The following is a 20,495-nucleotide window of genomic DNA, read 5'->3' on the forward strand; positions in this document are numbered from 1 at the left end:
ACCACCTGGGCTTCTTTAACGTGCACCCAAATCTGAGCACGCGGGCCTACAACATTTCCGCCTCCATCGGAAATGCAGCCGCCACAGCCGGAATGCGATCCCGCGACCTGCGGGTCAGCAGCCGAGTACCTTAGCCACTAGATCACCGCGGCGGGGCCATATGAGAATAGCATGGCATTCTAAACATTTTACGAGTGCGTCCCCTTAGTGACACATTCAGTCCTTCGCTTACATCAACTAGAGGTCGCTGTAGTTTGCTATAGTTTTCAGGCAAGAAGTGTACATATGAATTCTCAATTATTTGAGTGCAAAAACTTGCTATTCTGTCTTAACAGGCCTACTGCTTTTGTGTTATCCATTGTTGCTTTCTTCTTCATGTAATAGTCCCTTAATTGTGTTATCGTAAAGGACACCAAATTCTAGGATATTCACGGATTTCTTGCGTTTATTTGTTAGAGTAAAGGATGTATTCACAAACACTTTGCTTTAAAATATCGCTCGGCGAATGTCAGCAAATAAACCTTTGTTCAAGCGGGCATAAGCGCCAGATTCACGTTAGAGGCTAGGTTATTAAACATACTTCACCCGCGCTCCTAGTTTTATATTACCCGCAGCCAGTGTGCCTTATAACGCTGGCCTCTTGAGGGAGTCTCTTGTACTAAGTAGAAACTGTGAAATACCCTAACCAGCGGAGTTTCTGGTTGAGCCTTCAACCAAAAAACGCATACCGCATAACAAAATGACCAAAGCCCTTTTATAATAATCTTTTCAGTAATTTTTTTCCGGAGAGATAATTTTCATTAAACTCGCCCTCACCATTTACAAGCACCTACTTGGAAACTACTGGTGTATTTTGTGCCTTGAAAAGCCTCAGTATACCTCAGCGCATCTTTGCCTGATTTTTGTTTCTGCATTCGTACGCTACAACGTTCTCGTGCCTCTTGAATTTCGCAGCGCTCTTCTGCAAAAAGCCGCCACGGTGTAATTAGGTCCTTATTAAAAAAGTGAGTGCACCACCACTTCGGCCTGAATATAAGTCGATTCCCCGGAGGAGGGCAAAATAAATCCGGTGCTCTCTATTCATGCAGGAAGCGTATGCAGATTTCCTACAGACTCTAACACAGAGTAAGCAACTTCGAGCATAAGTGAAGAAAAAGAAAAATGAAAAGGGTGGGGTGTAGATAATAGAACAGTTCCTGTTGGAAGAGAAGTGTTGAGATGGACGCACAAGAGGAGTTGCGAGAAAGGAGGGGGGTACGTGGGCGTAACTGGTGTTTTCAGGTGATTCTATCACCGCTGCTACGAATCATCGCTGGGCAGCATGTAGAAGAGACGTGCTTGCAAACCGAAGCTTGCTTGCGGTGGTTTTGAAGCTGGGGGTGGGAGGCACTGAGAATGTTTTGAAATCGGGAAAAGGAGAGTAAAGATAGTTTTTGTCAGTGTGGTTCTCAAATAGACGACGATGGTTCGTTTGGGTGGGCTTTAAAGCCCCGCAAGAGAGGAGCCGGCATCTCAAAGCACAGCTTCACTGATGTGCCCACGCAATCATGGTTGACTTTGCGTGCTTATTATAAGCATGCGATATTGGAGTAGCGAGGAGATAAAAAAAAAAAAAGGTTTGTCACACAAGATGGGTGCCTGTTTATGATTTTCAGTAGAATAAGAGGCTCTCATCGGTAGGGTGCACTGTTGTTCCGTGACTCCGAATTGGAGGCTACGCTGTATCTCTATCTCTTTTATGCTCTTTTCGATTTTTGGTTAACATGAGTAGGCACTAAAGCATCAATTCTAGTCTCTAAATAATTTTTCTGCAAATTGTGAAGTTTTTCGTGAACACGCATCGGCTGGGGACGCTCAAGATTATCGCGCAGACGGCTCATTTATCACGAGGCACGTAGTACCTGTACAGAGCGAAGCGCCAAATCATCATCATCATCACCACCACCACCACCATCATCCTCATCATCATCATCAGTCTGACTACGTCCACTGCAGGACAAAGACCTCTCCTATGTTTCGCCAGTTAACTCGGTCCTGTGCTTGCAGCTGCCAATTTATATACGCAAACTTCTTAATCTCGTCTGCCCACCTAACGTTATGTCTCCCCCTAACCCGATGGCCATCTCAGGGAATCCAGTTAGTTACCCCTAACCACCAGCGGTTATCCTGTCTACGTGCTACATGCCCGGCCCATGTCTGTTCCATCTTCTTTATTTCAGCTATTATATAATTAGCCCCCATTTGTTCCCTAATCCACCCTGCTCTCTTCTTTTTTCTTAAGATACACCTACCATTTTTCTTTCCATTGCTCGCTGCGTCGTCCTCAACTTCAGTTGAAGCTTCTTTGTAAGTCTCAAGGTTTCTGCTCCGTATTGCCAGCAAGGTACAGCTGTCATATACCTTCCTCTGAGGGATAGTGGCAATCCACCTGTTATAATTTGAGAGTGCTTGCCAAATGTGCTCCACAGCATTCTTATTCTTCTAGTTACTTTAATCTCGTGGTTCGGCTCTGCGGTTATTACGTGCCCTAAGTAGACATAGTCTTTTACAGCTTGAAGTGCACTACTACCTTTCTCGAAGAGCTGCTCTTTTCCGAGGTTGTTGTACATTATTTTTTTTTCTGCAGAATAATTTTAAAACCCACCTTTCTGCTCTCCTGGTCCAACTCCGTAATCATCAGCTGCAATTCGTCCCCTGAGTTACTCAGCAATGCAATGTCATCGGCGAAGCGCAGGTTACTAAGGTACTTTCCATTACATCTTATCCCTAACTGTTCCCATTCTAGGCTTCTGAAAGCCTCCTGTAAGCACGCGGTAAATAAAATTGGAGAGATTGTGTCCCCTGCCTTACACCCTTCAGCAATCAGCATTTTCTTTATATGGCAGTCTGATTTTTTATCGTGGTCACTTGTGATTTTCCATTTCATATTTATTGTTGATTGGACATGAACCCACGAGAGTTTTTGTTGTCTGTTGGAAATAAAGTGTTGCACTAGGCATATGGCCCCGCCACGTTGGTCCAGTGGCTAAGGTACTCGGCTGCTGACCTGCAGGTCGCGAGTTCGAATTCCGGCTGCGGCGGCTGCATTTCCGATGGAGACAGAAATGTTGTAGGCCCGTGTACTCAGATTTGGGTGAACGTTAAAGAACGCCAGGTGGTCAAAATCGCCGGAGCCCTGCATTACGGCGTCTCTCATATTGATATGGTGGCTTTGGGACGTTGAACCCCACAAATCAATCAGCACTAGGCATGTGGATGAAATCCCCATTTCAGGTGTGGAGGAAGGAAAAGGTTAGGAAAAAATCGTTGGGCATTTTTATGTAAAAAGAAAAAGAGAAACATACAGAAATAAAGAAAGAGAAAAAAACAAGAAGAAATTGAAAGAAAGAATAGAAGGAGGAAAGGAAGAAATGGCGAAAGTGTAATGTAGGTGTAGTGCGCTTAGGCATGGGCGCGTGCTGCGCTTGGTGGAAGTCGAGAAGTACGAAGTGAGAATAAGAACAGCTGGCCCGCAGCAAGGGTCTGTGTGTTGTGTCTTCCTTCATGAAATAAAGAAAGATAGAAGGAAAAAAAGAAATAAAAAAAGTCAGAAAGAAAAAGAAAAAAAATTGAAATTATTAGAGCCGGAACGTACACGGCCAGTTTGGCTTGCCTTCATTTTTCCGGTATAAGCAGGGCTTCTGAATTTCATCCAGAGACAGAATCTTTCCACCAGAGACACGGCCTACAGAGAGCAGCGTCTCTACACAAGGTTTCGTTTAACTTCCCAGCACTGTGAAAATAGAGGTCGGAACTCACAAAGCTTTCAGACCGTAACTGCAATTTATCAATGGTCTCCTGTTTCGATAATAATATGTCCGTACAATCTTTAATTGACTGGCGTTTTGTTATCAATCACTCTTTAGAAGTCATTTTCTAACACTTATCAGGAAGGTGCAAGCAATAGATTGAAACCTAGCATCATTTTCAACCTAGCAACATGTGTGTTAATGCAGATAGATTACTTCACGTGTCGCAATGTCTACCGTGATGTAATTGAAAACCTTATGTGCATGCAGCGCAAAGAATTATTTAACTTTGAAAGGGTGCATCTAATCTTCAAGGATATGAGCGCCCATGGCATTTACTTATTAAGAAGGTACTTAAAGCCTAAGGTAAAGTCGTAGATAAGTGTCACCTTTTTTCAATTTTCTTTTCTTGCTCCTTAGCAAGAGAATCTGGTACCATAACTAGTACTGTACCGCATGATCACGCCCTACACGACGTCACACGTTGGAGATAAACCATACCATCTGAATAATTCTTACTGTTGTTTACAAGCATTAGCCAATCAGCGTAAATATAAAATGTGAGACCAACATTCACCCAGAGGGCGTTTGGTGCTCTTTGTGCACCCAGTAAGAAATATCTGGTGTATTCTTTGCTGCAACGAGTATCGCTTCTGTATCAGAAATGTGGCAAGAATTGATGTATGAAATGATGGAAGGTTTTCGAGAACAGGAGACACGAAATGCGATACGCTTTAGTCGCAAGTTTCTTAACGTCTAACTGCAGCTAAATATTTATACACAACTCTCTATGAGAAAGGAAGTGATTATAAATGAAAAGAAGAGAAAAGTAAGCCCCGTAACTGTCTTTCAGGGGGAGGACACCTCAACTGTAGCTAACGAATGATGGGGGTAGAGAAGGGATTAAAAAGATAGGATTAAAAGGTAAAGAGATAGAGAGAGAGGAAGGAGAGAGCGAATTGCAGGGACAGCGAACGATGAAATTAAGGAGAAGACAGGAAAGATGGACACGGTTGCAGGAGTCCGAGGACGAATGCCACTGGCGAGAGCACTTGTCGGCGTCAGGAAATGGTGTAGGGCTAGTCCTGTAGGTCAGAGCTACGCTGTCGTCGAAGATCGGCGTCAGGAGATGACGTAAGACCATCGCAGTCGGCCAGAGCTACGCTGACGTCGGAGATCGTGAGGGCCTAACCGGTCGGCACAAAATCCAGCGAGCAAGTCCTCTCTATGAGAAATTACTATACCTTAGCTGGTTTAACTAGTATTACCGACTAGTATTAACGAGGCTAGGTATTAACGGTACAGACAGTATTAACGAGGCTATTATACTAGGTTAACTAGTATTAACGAGGCTTCGGGGGGTACTCGTTTCCCGAAGCCTCGTACTGTTCAACGTTAAATATTCAAAAGCCTCGCCGAAACGATAGGCATTCCTGTTCGTTGCTTCTTTCTTTGGCTAAGAATAAATAATTAAAAAAGCCTTGGAGGAAGCTCCATAACATTGAGGTATGCGAAAAAGAAGCGTGCGAGTAAGAAGAAAGAATACAAGGACATCGTTGCAACTCCTGCTATGCAAGTACTCGATTTGCACTACCTGTGTTTGGGTTCAAGCCCCGAAGAAAACACGATTCGTTTTTCATCAATACAACAATAGTGAAGGCGGTAGTCTTGGTTTTCATACAAGCCGGCCATTGGAGTATCTTTTTTTTTTCACATGGAAATTCTGGATTCGTTACCAATTCGTTTCTTTGACGCCTAGAAAGATTTACATAAAAAAGCTACAACAAAAGGTGAGAACAAATACAAGCCAAATGCCCCCTGAAGGATGACCAGAAAAAAGCCAAAAAACTAAATGTGGCACATGGGACATGAGCGTAAAAAACAGAGAGTATCGGAGGTTTCAGGCTCAAGGCTTTCTGCTTCGCTGGTTTTTCTCTATCTGGGATCGCGATTTGCCGCATAGGGCGGTGTGTTCTGGCAGCACGTAGCAGCTAGAAAATGGTCCCGCCGTGTTTGGAGAGCTTGTTTTTTCCGTGTCGAGAGAGGGAAGGAGGACTACGGGAGGAAGTTACACCGACGTGGTTCATGAATTTGAAAGAGGTCAACATGAAGGCAGCGGCTCGACGTTCGAGAAGAACTCTCACGTTCGTGCAAAGAAAATTCGCCCACTTTGTCCCTCTACTTCCCATACACTCTCACCTGGCTTCCGTTTGAAGCAAAAAAAGAAAATCACGTAAACGAGAAACAGACGTAAGCCGAACTACTTAAACGAAATGGGCTCGGAAGCAAGAATGCCTGAGAACACTGTACTATGGAGGCTGAAACAGAGACGGGCTTCTCGATTTTTAACGCCGGAGCACAGCAAGTTGTCAAGCAACGAAAAACTAACTATGTAAGTGGGACAAGAGAATCGTAAATACAGAAAAGCACATTTTTTTGAAAAAAAAAGAAGCAACAACATAAAAACGTTTTCTTCTGCTCTCGCTTTCGTACGCATCGTTTTCGGTGAAGGTCGTTAGAAGACGATGCCTTCCAGAATCGGTTCTTCGGTTTTTTCCATCTTCCTTCTTCTTCCTCAAACATTTCGTACAGACCTCATTTTAAAGCGTCGCTTCTCGGCTCTGGCAAGTAGAAAAAAGGAAGGAAGAAAGTCGATGGATAAGTTTTTCTTCGTGAAAAGTGATTAGATATGCCACGCACGTTCGTCTAAGTCTTCACACGAGCAATAGAAAGTTACCTTACATGCTGCTCCGACTTCGTTTGTCTCGCAGGCATAAGTGCAAGGGGCGAGCCCTAGAAGGTATACGTATACAGTACGTTGCACTGTTGCCGAAGGGTCAAAGGAAAACTCGTAGTTGTTCGGCGCAGACGTCACCATCTATGTTGTCAAAATCACAGACAGACAGACAGACAGACAGACAGACAGACAGACAGACAGACAGACAGACAGACAGACAGACAGACAGACAGACAGACAGACAGACAGACAGACAGACAGACAGACAGACAGATAGATAGATAGATAGATAGATAGATAGATAGATAGATAGATAGATAGATAGATAGATAGATAGATAGATAGATAGATAGATAGATAGATAGATAGATAGATAGATAGACAGACAGACAGACAGACAGACAGACAGACAGACAGACAGACAGACAGACAGATAGATAGATAGATAGATAGATAGATAGATAGATAGATAGATAGATAGATAGATAGATAGATAGATAGATAGATAGATAGATAGATAGATAGATAGATAGATAGATAGATAGATAGATAGATAGATCACACTTGACATAGCATACCTGTGTAATAGTACATCTGTATACAGTGATACATTCATATATGAGCCAATTATTATTGTTGAGCTGCATTGTTACTAACTTAAATTATAATTTGGGAAATATAGCAATTTAAACCAATTTATTTATATTCGATGATGAGCTCGTTCTGGTTATAATGTAACAATACATAAGCATTTGTGGCCGGCATGATCAATTTATGATTGCTTGCTTGATTGATTGAGTGATTGATCCCTCACACACTCAGTCACCCGCTCACTCACTCAAGCAACGATGTTTAATGGTAAGTTGAATGTTAAGCATAATATATACCTACAATACCGTGTTATAGGAGCAGTGGAAGGAAAGGCGGACAATGTAAAACACCAATGGCTCGTACAATGAGGCAGCTAGCTTGAACATATATATAGCTAATAAATTCAAGGAAGCGGCATTTTCTCGAGTCATTAATACCGTACGTTACTGAAGTTAGAGTGAAGTAATACTGCGAAACAAAGATTCACGTACCAACTGGCATTATTAACCTCATGAACGAAGTTTACGCAGCCATGGAGTTAAACAACAAGCATGCCACTCGCTGGCGCCTTTAGTGAGACACTCAAGGCGCCACAGGAGACATGTTTCGTTTGTAGCGGCTGCCATTCCTACGATTACTACTAGAAGCACATCACTTGACGGCCATTCCACTATGCTAAGTTGAGCATCTGCGGCCCGTATAAGTGCAAGATACCTCTCTTGATCTTTTAGCATTACGCTGCTTGATTTCACGACCGGTATACTGCCGCGCACAGAGCTAGTTTACAACCCAGCCAGCGTTGTAATAAAGCCGCGCACAACAAAAGTGCGCCAGCGGAAGCCACGAGCTAATCCTCGGCGGTATAGTTTCACGAGTCGTTCGGTCCACTACGCCAGCTGCACTATCCCCAGCCGGCTCCAAGACCCAAGACCCATTCAATCAGCCAGCTCTCTTCTCTTTTAGCCGCAGTTGCCCCCTCCCCTCTCTTTTGCCTTGCGTGCTATCACCATTAAGCGTGTGGGGTATCCTTCAGCCCAGGCCTATTCTTCACTGGGCAACGAAATGTATTAACCGGACGGTCGGTTTTTCCGCTATGCAGAAACGATTTTCAGCGTATGCCCATCACAGCTTCTGTCGGGGTGACGTCGATGGTAACGGTAGGGAGTACAGCAAGAAGCAGCATACTATCACTGCGAGAAAGACCGCAGCCACCACAGCCGCCGCAATTATAGCGTGCGTGACCACATGTGAGAACGATAGGCTAGCGTGGCATCGCTTAACGACCCGTCGGGCCCACGGCTCATGGCGCATTTTTCATGGCGCTTCGCACCCGCGATGCTGCAGCTCAGTCCGCTCCTTCACCACCGCAGATGACGTCTTCGCATCGGCCAACAGCAACAGTGGTGGTGGTCAATACGCGTTTGTCATCGGGGCAGCACGGCAGCGTGGCCAATGGTTGGGAAGCACGGAAGCGGGAACCACTTCCGTGATCTTCCTGAGTCGCCTCTTCGTATTACCATGGATCACTCCTCGCCCCTCCTCCGGCGCTCTTCACGTATCTCGCGTTGTTATTCTAATAAAGCATATGACATAGAAAGGAACGATTTTCAGAATAGTGCAAAATGCGACGCATTAAAACACTCGGGACGCAACGCTCTCAACTGATAGTCACTGCAGTGTCCTGCATGTTTCACTGCAACGTGAGAACTTGGGGGAGTTGGCCATGCATGTTGAACCACAGGGCTACTACGAAAACGAGGGCGATAAAAAGGAAGACCAAGGAATTCGCTTGCAATTGGCTTACTACAACTAGTTTAAATGTGTCCTTTTTTTAGAAAAATGAAGCAAATGTGAGTTAGCGCATAGTTCGTCTTTCTTATAATCCTCCTCTTGGTATAGTTGTGCCTGTTGCGTCGTTTCACTGACCCGTATTTTACCCAGTTATAGGGTAATGTTCATGAACCGAGTAGCCTATTAAGAATCCTTGAAAACAGTGATAGTCTTCACGATTCCTGGTGAGGACAAACCCTAAAGTCATGTCTTTATATGTCATTCGACTGCAGATGGAGACGATGAAGCATCACGATGCTCAGCATGCGCGGATAATACAGAATATATTACAAACTAAACTGTATTGTTGGAAATCAGCAGAAGACTGATGCCGAAGAGAGAGCGAATACGTTCTCAAAAAATACGTCGTCATTCAACGCCGAATAAAAAGCCAATGTCGAAACCACAGGGAAGAGGAAGGGGTGCTCAAAGCCACAAGTTGTCGAGATAGGCATCTGCTGATTTCAAGGATACTGTGAGTCATAGCGTAAAACCTCTGTAGCTGAACCGCAGGTGGTCAAAATTTCCTCAGCCTTCTATACCACGGCGTCTCTCATAATAATATGGTGGTTCTGGGTCGTTAAACCCTATATATCATCATAGTGTATTTCATTAGAATTAGTCTTGGTAATAAATAATATAGGTTCAGAAGTCTTGCGAGTTGCACGGCTGGTGTTTGTGGATGAACCGTGTAGCCCCGCTGTCAGACTCAGTGTCTGCGGTGCAGAGAATCCGTGCGAAGCCTCCAGCGCCATTTCATTCAGCGTTACTTTCTTGCTTTTATTTTTATTACACCCCATATACTTTCATTAGGTTAGGGAAAAGCTAAAAATGACTGATATCGAAGTTGGGCTGCCAGCACTGAAGTATAGTTTCTGAGAAGTGAAAGATTGATGTAATCAGTAAGATTGATTGGCTACCTACCACGAGCTTATACAAACAAGCCTTCGTTTTGTTATATATTTTCAGTTTATTTCAAAAACTCTTTGTGCTCAACAAAAACCTATCAGGGCACATGTAGGCGTCTTTCTCTGACGCACACACACAAGAGGTCGATGGTGTGGTTAATAAAATGATTTTTCTCCAGTGTAGGTCAATTTGCTTAGTACATAAGGTTTGTTTGGGCGTATGCCAGGTTTCCCTTCGATATTCCGCGTAATAATAACGAAAGTGGCATTTTTTCTCATTTCTTTGATCGTATGATATGAGTACATCTTTTATGTCGGTAAACACCAAGGTGTTTTCACATGCTTTCATGCATTCTATACTTTTGAGAGCTAGATGATAAACACATATTTCTTTTTTCCTCAAAATATTCAATTACAAATCAATTTCCGACGACTGGCTTTAACGAAATGATAATAAACTGAAGTGTCTTACCTCACAATTAACTTTATGTCATTATCATTCTGAAAAAGCAGACACGTATATTTATAGCTCCGACGATATTAATCAATCGATCAATCAATCAATCAATCATTTAATCACAACGATGGCCACCAATTAAATCATTATACCACAGCTATACTTGGGATTTTTCAGCAGTATTACATGTTCATGAAGTTACTTTCATTATTTGGCAAAAATGTCAATTATTTTGACTCTGTAGTAAAGAAGGGCAATTTTTTATAGGTTGCTAATTACTTCTCTGACTTCCAACTAAAGGATCATGTGCAAAGGGCACTCTAGACATCACAAGAACACAATGCATTACTATACGATCATGATTGGCAAAACGAAGGTGAAGAAGAGCAAAATCTGCAGAAGTAATAAACGATGGCTTTAACCAGCAATGGCACAAAGATGTATTTTTGAAAAAAAAAAGAAAGAATAGCATTGCGATAACAGCAGCGTCGTTAATTTCGGTAATTGGCCCTAGGATATAAATGGATCTTATTGCCCTTGCTTCCAAGAAGAAAGGCATAGCGATTGACGTGCGAGCCATGCTGGAAAGGGTCCCAGGTGGAATGGAACCCATAACCCTCGCCACACCCCTGTGTGCTCAGCTGGGTCCCGGGCAGGCCTGTGCACAAATATACGAACGAGAGAGCCAGCGAGACGGGATGACATCACATCCTGCGTTAGAAGCCGCAGCTGCCATAAGATATGTGCAGTTTAGCGCAGGCTGCGAAGGAGTATCGCATATGTATCGTAACAGAATGCCGTACAAGCACCTGACATCACTTGCATGTTGGCGATACCACTTCGATGTTTGGTCGTACATGATCTGGAGAACTCAGTTTTTATAAAGTTATTCTTCAACTCCAATAAATTAAAAGATGTTTCTTTCAATTTTCATAAAGGTTCTCCATCGAGAACTCTATCAGGTCAAGTTCACCCAGTTCATAAAGACTCCCTTGAAGACCAGTGCCTTGTGTTGTGATTGTCATTGTTCGTTTCCACGTTCCTTAAATTTTTACACTGATGTTTTCAACGGCATTACTGGCACGCCATGTACAAATCATTGCGTATGGAATAGATCGCAGAGCGCCACATACCATCCAATAAGCATCGAGCAATCGTGCATGACCACTAAGTACCATGCAATCGAACTGCACGTTCCACTGTCACATTCCCATTTAGCGCTAAAGAAACAACAGTGAAGGAATTCGCGAAACATTTGTTGAAGCAGTTCAGTCTTCCTTGCGAGTGTCTTTCACGTTGCCTACTTAAAATCACTCAGAGATCGATTTCTAAACTACAGAAGGACACAGAGGACACACTGCGCTGTTGCCAAATGTGTAATGATCCCGGCAGGCCTGAGAAGGGGAACCAAAAATCAGCTCCATATTATAACAAGACGCTTGCCTAAGTTTGCTGAAATATTTTCTATTTGCTTCCACAGCTAAGTGTAGTTAATTGTCCAGAGAGCGCTGTGAAGTGCCTCTTAAATCACTGCAGAGTATGTAGAAAGTGCTCTTGTGACACTATTACAAGCAAACTACTGGGTAGCCGGTGATTGTGCACTCAACAGAGTAAAGTATACGTACAAGTTTCGTACTTAAGTGCTCTCACTATAAATTTACCGCGCTGCACACATGCCATCGTGCGAAAACACGCCGCAGTTTCCCTGTGCCAGCGAATATGATTTTGCGCTGAGAACTGACGTATATTTTCCATGTAGATTGATCAAAGCTTGGATGCTCCTATCTAAAACGTTTCACTTTTTCGTTCGAATGATTTTCTTTCTTCCTATTTGCGCTTTCACTATTGTATACGACCCGTTTCTGACATAATTCTAAGAGGAGGCAAACTCGTGAGGAGACAGAAAATCGGGTGGGCATATGAGTTGAAGAAGTTTGCAGGTATATTGTAGAAGAAATTACAAACGGGTCGACTAGCGGAGCATGGGAGAGGCCTTTGCCCGGCGGTGGTAGTAGTCAGGATGATGATGATGATGATGATGATGATGGTGATGATGATGATGGTGGTGGTGGTGGTGGTGGTGGTGGTGGTGTTGGTGGTGGTGGTGGTGGTGGTGGTGGTGGTGGTGGTAATTTTATACTATATTCTATACTACTGCAACCATCACACCAAATAACCACGTACTCATAATGTTTGGTATTCCCATGAAATACGCCCATGATTTGCGAGCTATACGTAAGAACACTACGTAATGAAAAAAAGAAAGAAAGAATTGAGTACGCTCTTGCAGGACTGACCATTCGTGTTGTGGCAAGTAGAAGACAAATGTACGTATGGAACGCAAATTTGTTTGGGAACACTGAACGTTGAAGAGCAAGACTAATCCCTCTGTTTCAAGAGTCGCTTTAGCAACTGTACGCGTTAGAAATAATGACTTGTTGTAAAGTTGGTTGCTCCGTTTATGTTGGGTTGAATAGAAAAAGCTAACGTCCCCCCTCCTTTTTTTACCAAAACGAGATGCAGCGATTATAACACTGCACGGTAATCTGAAGATTGAACAAGGTTCTCGCCTGTGGGGCAAACCTTAAGATTACGAGCCTGCTGTGCGACACCCTTCGCGGCGCTGTTTTCTTTATGAGCTCTCTACCACTCACCCTGCGCCGTATTTGGGTGCTTGGGCTCCCTTTCTTTTTTTTTTGCCATCTGCAGACAGACCAGACAGCCGTGCTCGAAATTCTGCCAATTACTTGGACCTGTGCGTCGTTCTCGAAGTCTCGCCCCGTCTGCGCAAACGGATCAATATACACATTGGCACCCGCGAACTTCCTTTCTGCCATGTTGTTTTACATTCTGGCGTTTTATTATGCTGCAATCTCGGTTTTTCAACCGAGGGCGATGATCAACTTCTCCGAGAGTTTGCACAGCCATAGCCATAGTTTAGGAATGAACTTCACGAGAATCCTTATTTAGGCAATTTGTTAGGTGCCCGTACAAATAAAAAAGCCAGGCAGCGGCGAAGTTGGTGGCGATCCTCTCCTGCTAATTCCTCTTCCTCACCCTCAGTTCGTTTCACCGCGTTGATACCATATAGACTGTACAAAAGTATCTTATGTTTTACCTTCTCACTTTTTTCATTTCCTCCTCTTGACTTCCATTTCCCCAATTCTTGACTTACTCAGCTATGCATTGATTTGCATGCTCTCTTTGCTTTATGGCATTTTTGTATGTTTCTCTATCTTTTTCTCTTCGTATCTTTCTTTCTTTCTTTGACTTCCTATCTCTTTCTTTTTGCTTTCTCTCGATTTATCCAGTTTCTCTTTCTATTTGTTTCTTGTACTCATTCTCTCTCCCAGCACACAGCCCACGTTGGACAAATTGTCGCTGGTATTTTGGGAGTGAAACACGAGATTGAGAGGACGGAGAGATCGCGTTCTGGTTTACGATGATAGTTTCCAAGTCATGCCACACCTCGTTATAAAAAGCTTAACTGTGCGCACTGCCAAACGAGAAACGGCACAATACACAGGTGCTGTCAGAATAAAAAGCCGCTTACTTGATTTCTGCGTACCGCTGTCCTCTGTTCCGCGCTGTTGATCGTTTTCAAGACGTCGTTTGAAGGCGGGAGAGAGACGTGGTCATAGCAGCGTCCACGTATCAGCTCATCGCAATATCTCTGAGCCGTCCTATGGTAAAGCTTATGCACCCTTTTTCGCCTTTACGACGGCATCTGTGGAGGCCTATTCTCCGAGATCACGTCACATCGGATATCATGAAAGACTTTTGAAACGCCAATAACACACGCTCGTTCGCTCTCTCTCACATATATATATATATATATATATATATATATATATATATATATATATATATATATATATATATATATATATATATGAATATATATATATATATATATATATATATATATATATATATATATATATATATATATATATATATATATTCATATCCTGTCCACGGCACGTTACCTTTTCACTCACTTTTCTTCACATTTACATTACAACTCAGTATGTATATATATACATAAACGCATGCATTTGCGGCGCACGAAATGAGACGTAAAATTTCATTACATCAGGCAACGTCTTTTTTATTTTTTCAAGGTGATTAATTGGCATATTGCATAAACACAGACAACACAGAAAAGTATATAGCACGTAATCGATATTTAAAATATTGACAGATCACTGCTTCAAATTGTATGGATGAGAAAACAGTGACTACCATGTCACATAGGGTTGGAGATGTGCATGTGAGGTAAGTCTCCCATAGTTATGCGCAATGTAGTCCGAGGTATTTGTGTGATCGTTATAGCTGAGGTTTATGAGCTTCCGTTACCTGCTTGTGCAATATTAATACTTGCGAGTAAAGACAAAGCTGCGTCGAAAGTGATCATTTCTTAGTCGGTGAATAATTAATAGGTGATCGAATTAAAATGTTAATCTGACATTCGTAGTGCAGTACGTTGCCTCGCTGCAGATCACCAGGCTCACTGCGGATCCTTTCGCTCAGGCTTTGGCGCTGTCGTAAAGTTGGGCGTCATGTATTCAATCGCCTCCCCCCGGACGTGTATAAAATTTCATCAACGGGGTCATGGTTCACGAACACGCAGGTTCTAACGCACATACGCGTACGCGAATGCACGATAGAATTGGTGTAGTTAGCGAAAAAAGACGCAAACACGCGCAGGCACCTAGAAAGAGAGACACTGGGGCGGCCAATGATACGAGGAATAGAGAGAACCTGCGCGACAAGTGAACACGACACGGGTGAGAGAAATGCACCGGAGCCTCCTTGATTCTTTTTTTCTTGCCTTCCTCATCTTTTCGTTACCTCCACCAGAGCTCGTTTGCGACGGCGTGTGGCAAATTGCCCTAATTGCGGTCACAATGCCACGTTACCCCGGCAGGCGGCGCTACGTCTTCGGGGGCCACTCATGGCCGATCCCACTGCTGTGCTTAGAACAAAGGTAATTCCCGCTGGCTTTCACCCCCCTCCTTTCAGTACGCTGTCTGCCGTGTTTGTTCGCTCGAGATTCGCATTCCCGCATGGCCGATCTCGCGGATGCCAAGTTGCTCATTACGAGGAGGCAGACCTTTATCCGCGGTTGTTTGTAGCAGACGCTAATGGGCGTCCCGACGTCGTCATAAGCATCTGTGCTGCAGTAGTGGGCTTGCTTGGCCCAGGGTTTGCCGCCTGAGCGGGCCTTTCCGGTCGCTTGTTCCCTGCTTCTTCGGCCCGAGATAAGGGACGTGGTCGAGGGCACTCGTTAGCACGTCGTATGGCTGTGACTGCTCAGCGGATTTTTGTATAAGCGTAGTACAAACAGATCGTCACGCATGTGAAACATGGAAACGAAGGTGCCGGAATACGCACGCGAATTGCCAAGAAGTTGGGAACGCTCTGAAATTGTTTCCCCTCATGGTTAGTAATATACTGAGACACTATTCCCATTAAACAAAACTAAAGGCGGAAATGTTGTAGGCCCGTGTGCTCAGATTTGTGTGCACGTTAAAGAACCCAGGGTGGTCATATTTCTGGAGCCCGCCACTACGGCCCACATATCAATCAATCCCTCAAACAAAACATTGGTCCAATGGCGTACATTTACTACACAAACAGCAACAAAATATTATGCCTTTAAGCAAGTCTACTTCGTAATAAGAAAATACGGAGGCTGCCTTTAAACCCATTAAGTTTCCTTATATATATTTAGTGAAAAATCCGGCACAGTGATCGAACGTTAAGCCATCACGAGAATGAAAGGTAGTACACGGATTTGCCTATTTTTCGTGCTTGCGGCTTTGAGCACACTAGTGGCTTGATTCACTGTTCTATCTCGACGTTTATTTTGAATATACTGAACTGGAACTAGCGTCATATTGGGGCGAACGAAGGAACTTTGCAAAGCAGCGGCTGAGGCGAATGCCTTTCCTCGCCGCAAGGGGCGCGGCTGGCCCTTTCCCCTAGTACTCATTTTTTGGTCTTTTTTTTGTGAAGGAAGGGGAGCAGTGGTAAACCTTCCCGTCGTATTTAAATAGCGATGAGATGACGTGCGGTGGCATTTCGCTGGCTGCCTTAAATGCGGTTGTCACACTAGAGTCTATAGACACCGCAAGAGTGAACTGAAATCATATTTAAAAAAAAATTATTTCAACATATAGAGCGAAATGAAATTTTAACTATATGTAGTGATGATTACTATATAGCGAAATGATTCATCTGTCAGTATGTATTTCACAGCTTTCCTCTTATATTTTCAGTTGGTAGTAAGCACTTGTCCCTGTCTTTCCTGTCCTTGTCGACATACTGCGCTCTTATTTCAAAGCATCTTCGATATCCGTTGAGCTAAAGTCACCGAATCTCATGCATCTGTTAAATGCGAAGATAGAGGAATAAAAAATCCGCAGCAGAAGACAGTTTAATAGACTCCAGCTCGGGATAAACACCATGACAGCAGGTTTCAGCTGCTGTCATGGTGTTTGGTTGGTTTATCAACCTTTCATGGTGCTGGTTGGTCCTGCAAGTAATCTTATGCTTGTCTCAAAGATTAAGCCATGCATGTCTAAGTACATGCCGAAATAAGGCGAAACTGCGACTGGCGCATTAAATTAGTTATGGTTTCTTAGATCGTGTCTTCCTACTTGGATAACTGTGGCAATTCTAGAGCTAATACTTGCAGTGAGCCTGGAGCCCCTCGGGTAACGGGGGCTTTTATTAGTATTGCGTGGTGACTCTGGATAACTTTCTGCTCATCGCATGGCCACGAGGCGGCGACGTTTGTTTCAAGTGTCTGCCTTATCAACTTTCGATGGTAGTTTACTTGCTTACCATGGTTGTTACGGGTAACGGAGAATCAGGCTTCGATTCGAGAGAGGGAGCCTGAAAAACGACTACCACATCCAATGAAGGCAGCAGGCGCACAAGTTACCCACTCGCGGCCCGGGGAGGTAGTGACGAAAAATAAAAATACGGGACTCTTTTGAGAACCCCGTAATTGAAATGAGTACACTCTAAATCCTTTAACGAGAATCAATTGGAGGGCAAGTCTGATGCCAATAGCCACAGTAATTCCGAGGTTGTTTTACATAACTTTCGTTTTTTGCAGAATAATTTTTTATCCTACCTTTCTGCTCTCCTTATATGACTCCGTAAATAAGATTTGCATTTCGTCGCCTGAGCTACTCAGCAATGCAATGTCATCGGCGAAACGCAGGTCACTAAGGTACTCTGCATTAACTCTTATCCCTAACTCTTCCCATTATAAGTCCCTCAAAACCTCCTGTAAGCACGCGGTAAATAGCATTGGGGAGATTATATCCCCCTGTTTTATACTCTTCTCGATTGGTGTTATTTTGCTTTCTTTATTAATCACTATGGGGGCGGTTGATCCCCTGTTTATTTCTTCCAGGATGTTTATATATGCTTCGTCGACGCCCTGATTCCGCAGTGTCTGCAAGACTGCTGATATTTCTACTGAATCAAACGCCTTCTCGTAATCTGTGAAAGCAATGTGTAGTGGTTGGCTGTATTCTGAGCATTTCTCTATTACCTGATTGATAGGATGAATGTGGTCGATTGTTGAGTAGCCCGTTCGAAATCCTGCTTGTTTCTTTGGTTGAATGAATTCTAATGTTGCCTTAATTCTGTTAGCAATTACCTTTGTAAATAGCTTGTATAAGACGGACATCAAGCTGATCGGCCTCTTCAAGTCCTTGTCATCTCCTTTCTTATGTATTAGGATGATGTTAGCAATGTTCCAAGATTCTGGTACTCTTCTCGTCAGGGTACACCTCGTAAACAGGGTGGCTAGTTTTTGTAACACAATATATCCTCCATATTTCAGCTGATCTGATGTTACTTGATCCTCACCAGCAGCTTTGCCTCTTCGCATGCTCTCTAAAGATTTTCTGACTTCTTCTATTATTACTGGTGGGGTGCCATCTGGGTTACTGCTAGTTCTTATAGTGAGGTCATGGTTGTCCCGGCTACTATACAGATCTCTGTAAAACTCCTCCGCTATTGTAACTATCTTATGCATATTGTTAGTTATTTTTCCTTCCCTGTCTCTTAGTGCATACATCTGATTTTCGCCAATCCCAAGTTACTTCTTCACTGCTTTGATGCTTCCTCCGTTCTTCAGAGCGTGTTCGATTCTCTCCAAGTTATACCTGCTTACATCGGATACTTTACGCTTACTAATCAACTTCGAAAGCTCTGCTAGCCCTATTTTGTCTATTGTACCGGAGGCTTTTATGCTTTGACGCTTTTTAATGAGCTTCTTCTTTTCCTGGTACTACTAGCCAGTGTCTCATCTAACTACCGTACCTCGAACTTCCACTGAACACTCCCTAATGATACTCGTCAGATTATCAATCATTGCGCCGACGCTGAGGTTGGTCTCCTTGATAAGAGCCGAGTACCTGTTCTGAAGTAACACTCTGAATTCCTGTACTTTCCCTCTCAGTTCTAACCCTTGAACATGCCATGGGCTAAATGCTTCATTACTAGAGTGAAATATTTTTTATTATTACATTTGCTGAGGCAACCTCTAAACTACTGTCTCCTAGAGCGTGTAATCAATTTTGGGGTATCTCCGTTAGCTACAGCCGTCACAGGCCTCAAAGGGTATAGTGCTGAAGTCGCGAAAAAAAAATTGGGGCGGGGAATACGAAATGGTGGATAGACAGTGAGTTCTGATCTCCTCATTCAGATGCCGCAAGAAGCAATAATTTACCATGAGGAATACCAAGTGTCGGCAGATATTGATGCCAGAGCTCGGAGGTGATGCTGGGCACGCAGGACTGCGACAGCACGCACTTGACGGGCAAATAAAATGCTTGCGGAGAGCCAGTGACCACCGCGGGCAGCGCTGTGTTGAGGCTTTGGCAGATGGTTTCGGATTTCATAACCAAGGTCCAGACTGAACTCAAGGGCAAGTTGGGGGAGGAGGGGGAGATGAGCGCCGCATGCATTTTGAAACAAATCACGGTGGCGGGTCGCGAGTGTGCAAAACGAAGTTGCCGCCGTGGCGCCTTTCTTTTCGAGAGACAAGCGAGACTGCAACCTTCTCGGGTGCGTTCGATACCCGCACTCTTCACATCGCCCGCATAGCTGCGGCATTTCTATCGCCAGTCAACCTTGCCGCTGTAAATCCCCCGAGCTGCGGCGTCGGCGTGACAAAGCGCGAAATCCGACGTGCCTGGAATCCTATAGCGCTTCACAGCTTGCAGAATAGTGAACGCCTGGACTTGGCACGTTTGTCTGTCGAATTGCGTGCAGCATGCTGTTTAGTCACGGACAGGCGGGAACACCACGTCACTAGCCTTTGAAATTAAAAGTCAATGCGGTTTCAAGCACGCGCAAGCAACGCTATTTTGCCTCGCAAGCACTTGCCAGCACCGGCGAACGGTGACTGGCAGAGAAAACATGTATAGATATGCTATACTGTATACTTAAAACCATTGAGGTTTAAAGCATAACGAAGTAAACATTTCCTCGAATTCTGTTGTTCGGTTCTGTTGGGACTATCTTGCTAAGGAGTGATTGCGTTTCATATTACCTCGGCTACTCCAACTCTAGAAATTCTGCAGCAAAAATATAAATATATACAATGGTTACTAAAAATGAGCATTTAGCAGATAAAATAAACATAATAGTGCGCTGAAACAACTTCTCCGCACAAGAGACCTACTCGCAGACAGTGCGCGGAACTACTGTAGGCCACACGAAACGCGTATCTATTCGGTCTGTGACAAAGAGGAGCGTGAACGGCCACGAAAACACCCGCGACGAATTTGTTTCTACCTAAGCCCATTCCGCGGATGCCGCTGCAGGGCGCTCGCTATCCCGTTTGCAAGCGGCACGAAGCTTTTTTTGCCGAAGGCTCCCCCTCAAAGGTGGTCGCTTTCGAATACGCCGATAAATTGCTTTGTTTCGGTGCATTCGCCGGATGGTATGCGGTCATCGGATTGTGTGGCGCCGGGACTGTAGCCGCTTACTGTGGAGTGCATGCTCGTTGGCTCTCACCCGTCGCGAGCCGTTCGATTCGCGCCGTCCGGTGGTCTCAGGCACGTGGTGTATATCACGAAGCGAAGAGACCGGAGCACCTGCAGTCGTTGCGCCACAACCTCTCTTGCCGGGATGTCGAGCTCACGTCTCGC

This window comes from Rhipicephalus microplus, chromosome 1 (assembly GCF_043290135.1).
Source record: "Rhipicephalus microplus isolate Deutch F79 chromosome 1, USDA_Rmic, whole genome shotgun sequence".
Classification (NCBI taxonomy): Eukaryota; Metazoa; Arthropoda; class Arachnida; order Ixodida; family Ixodidae; genus Rhipicephalus; species Rhipicephalus microplus.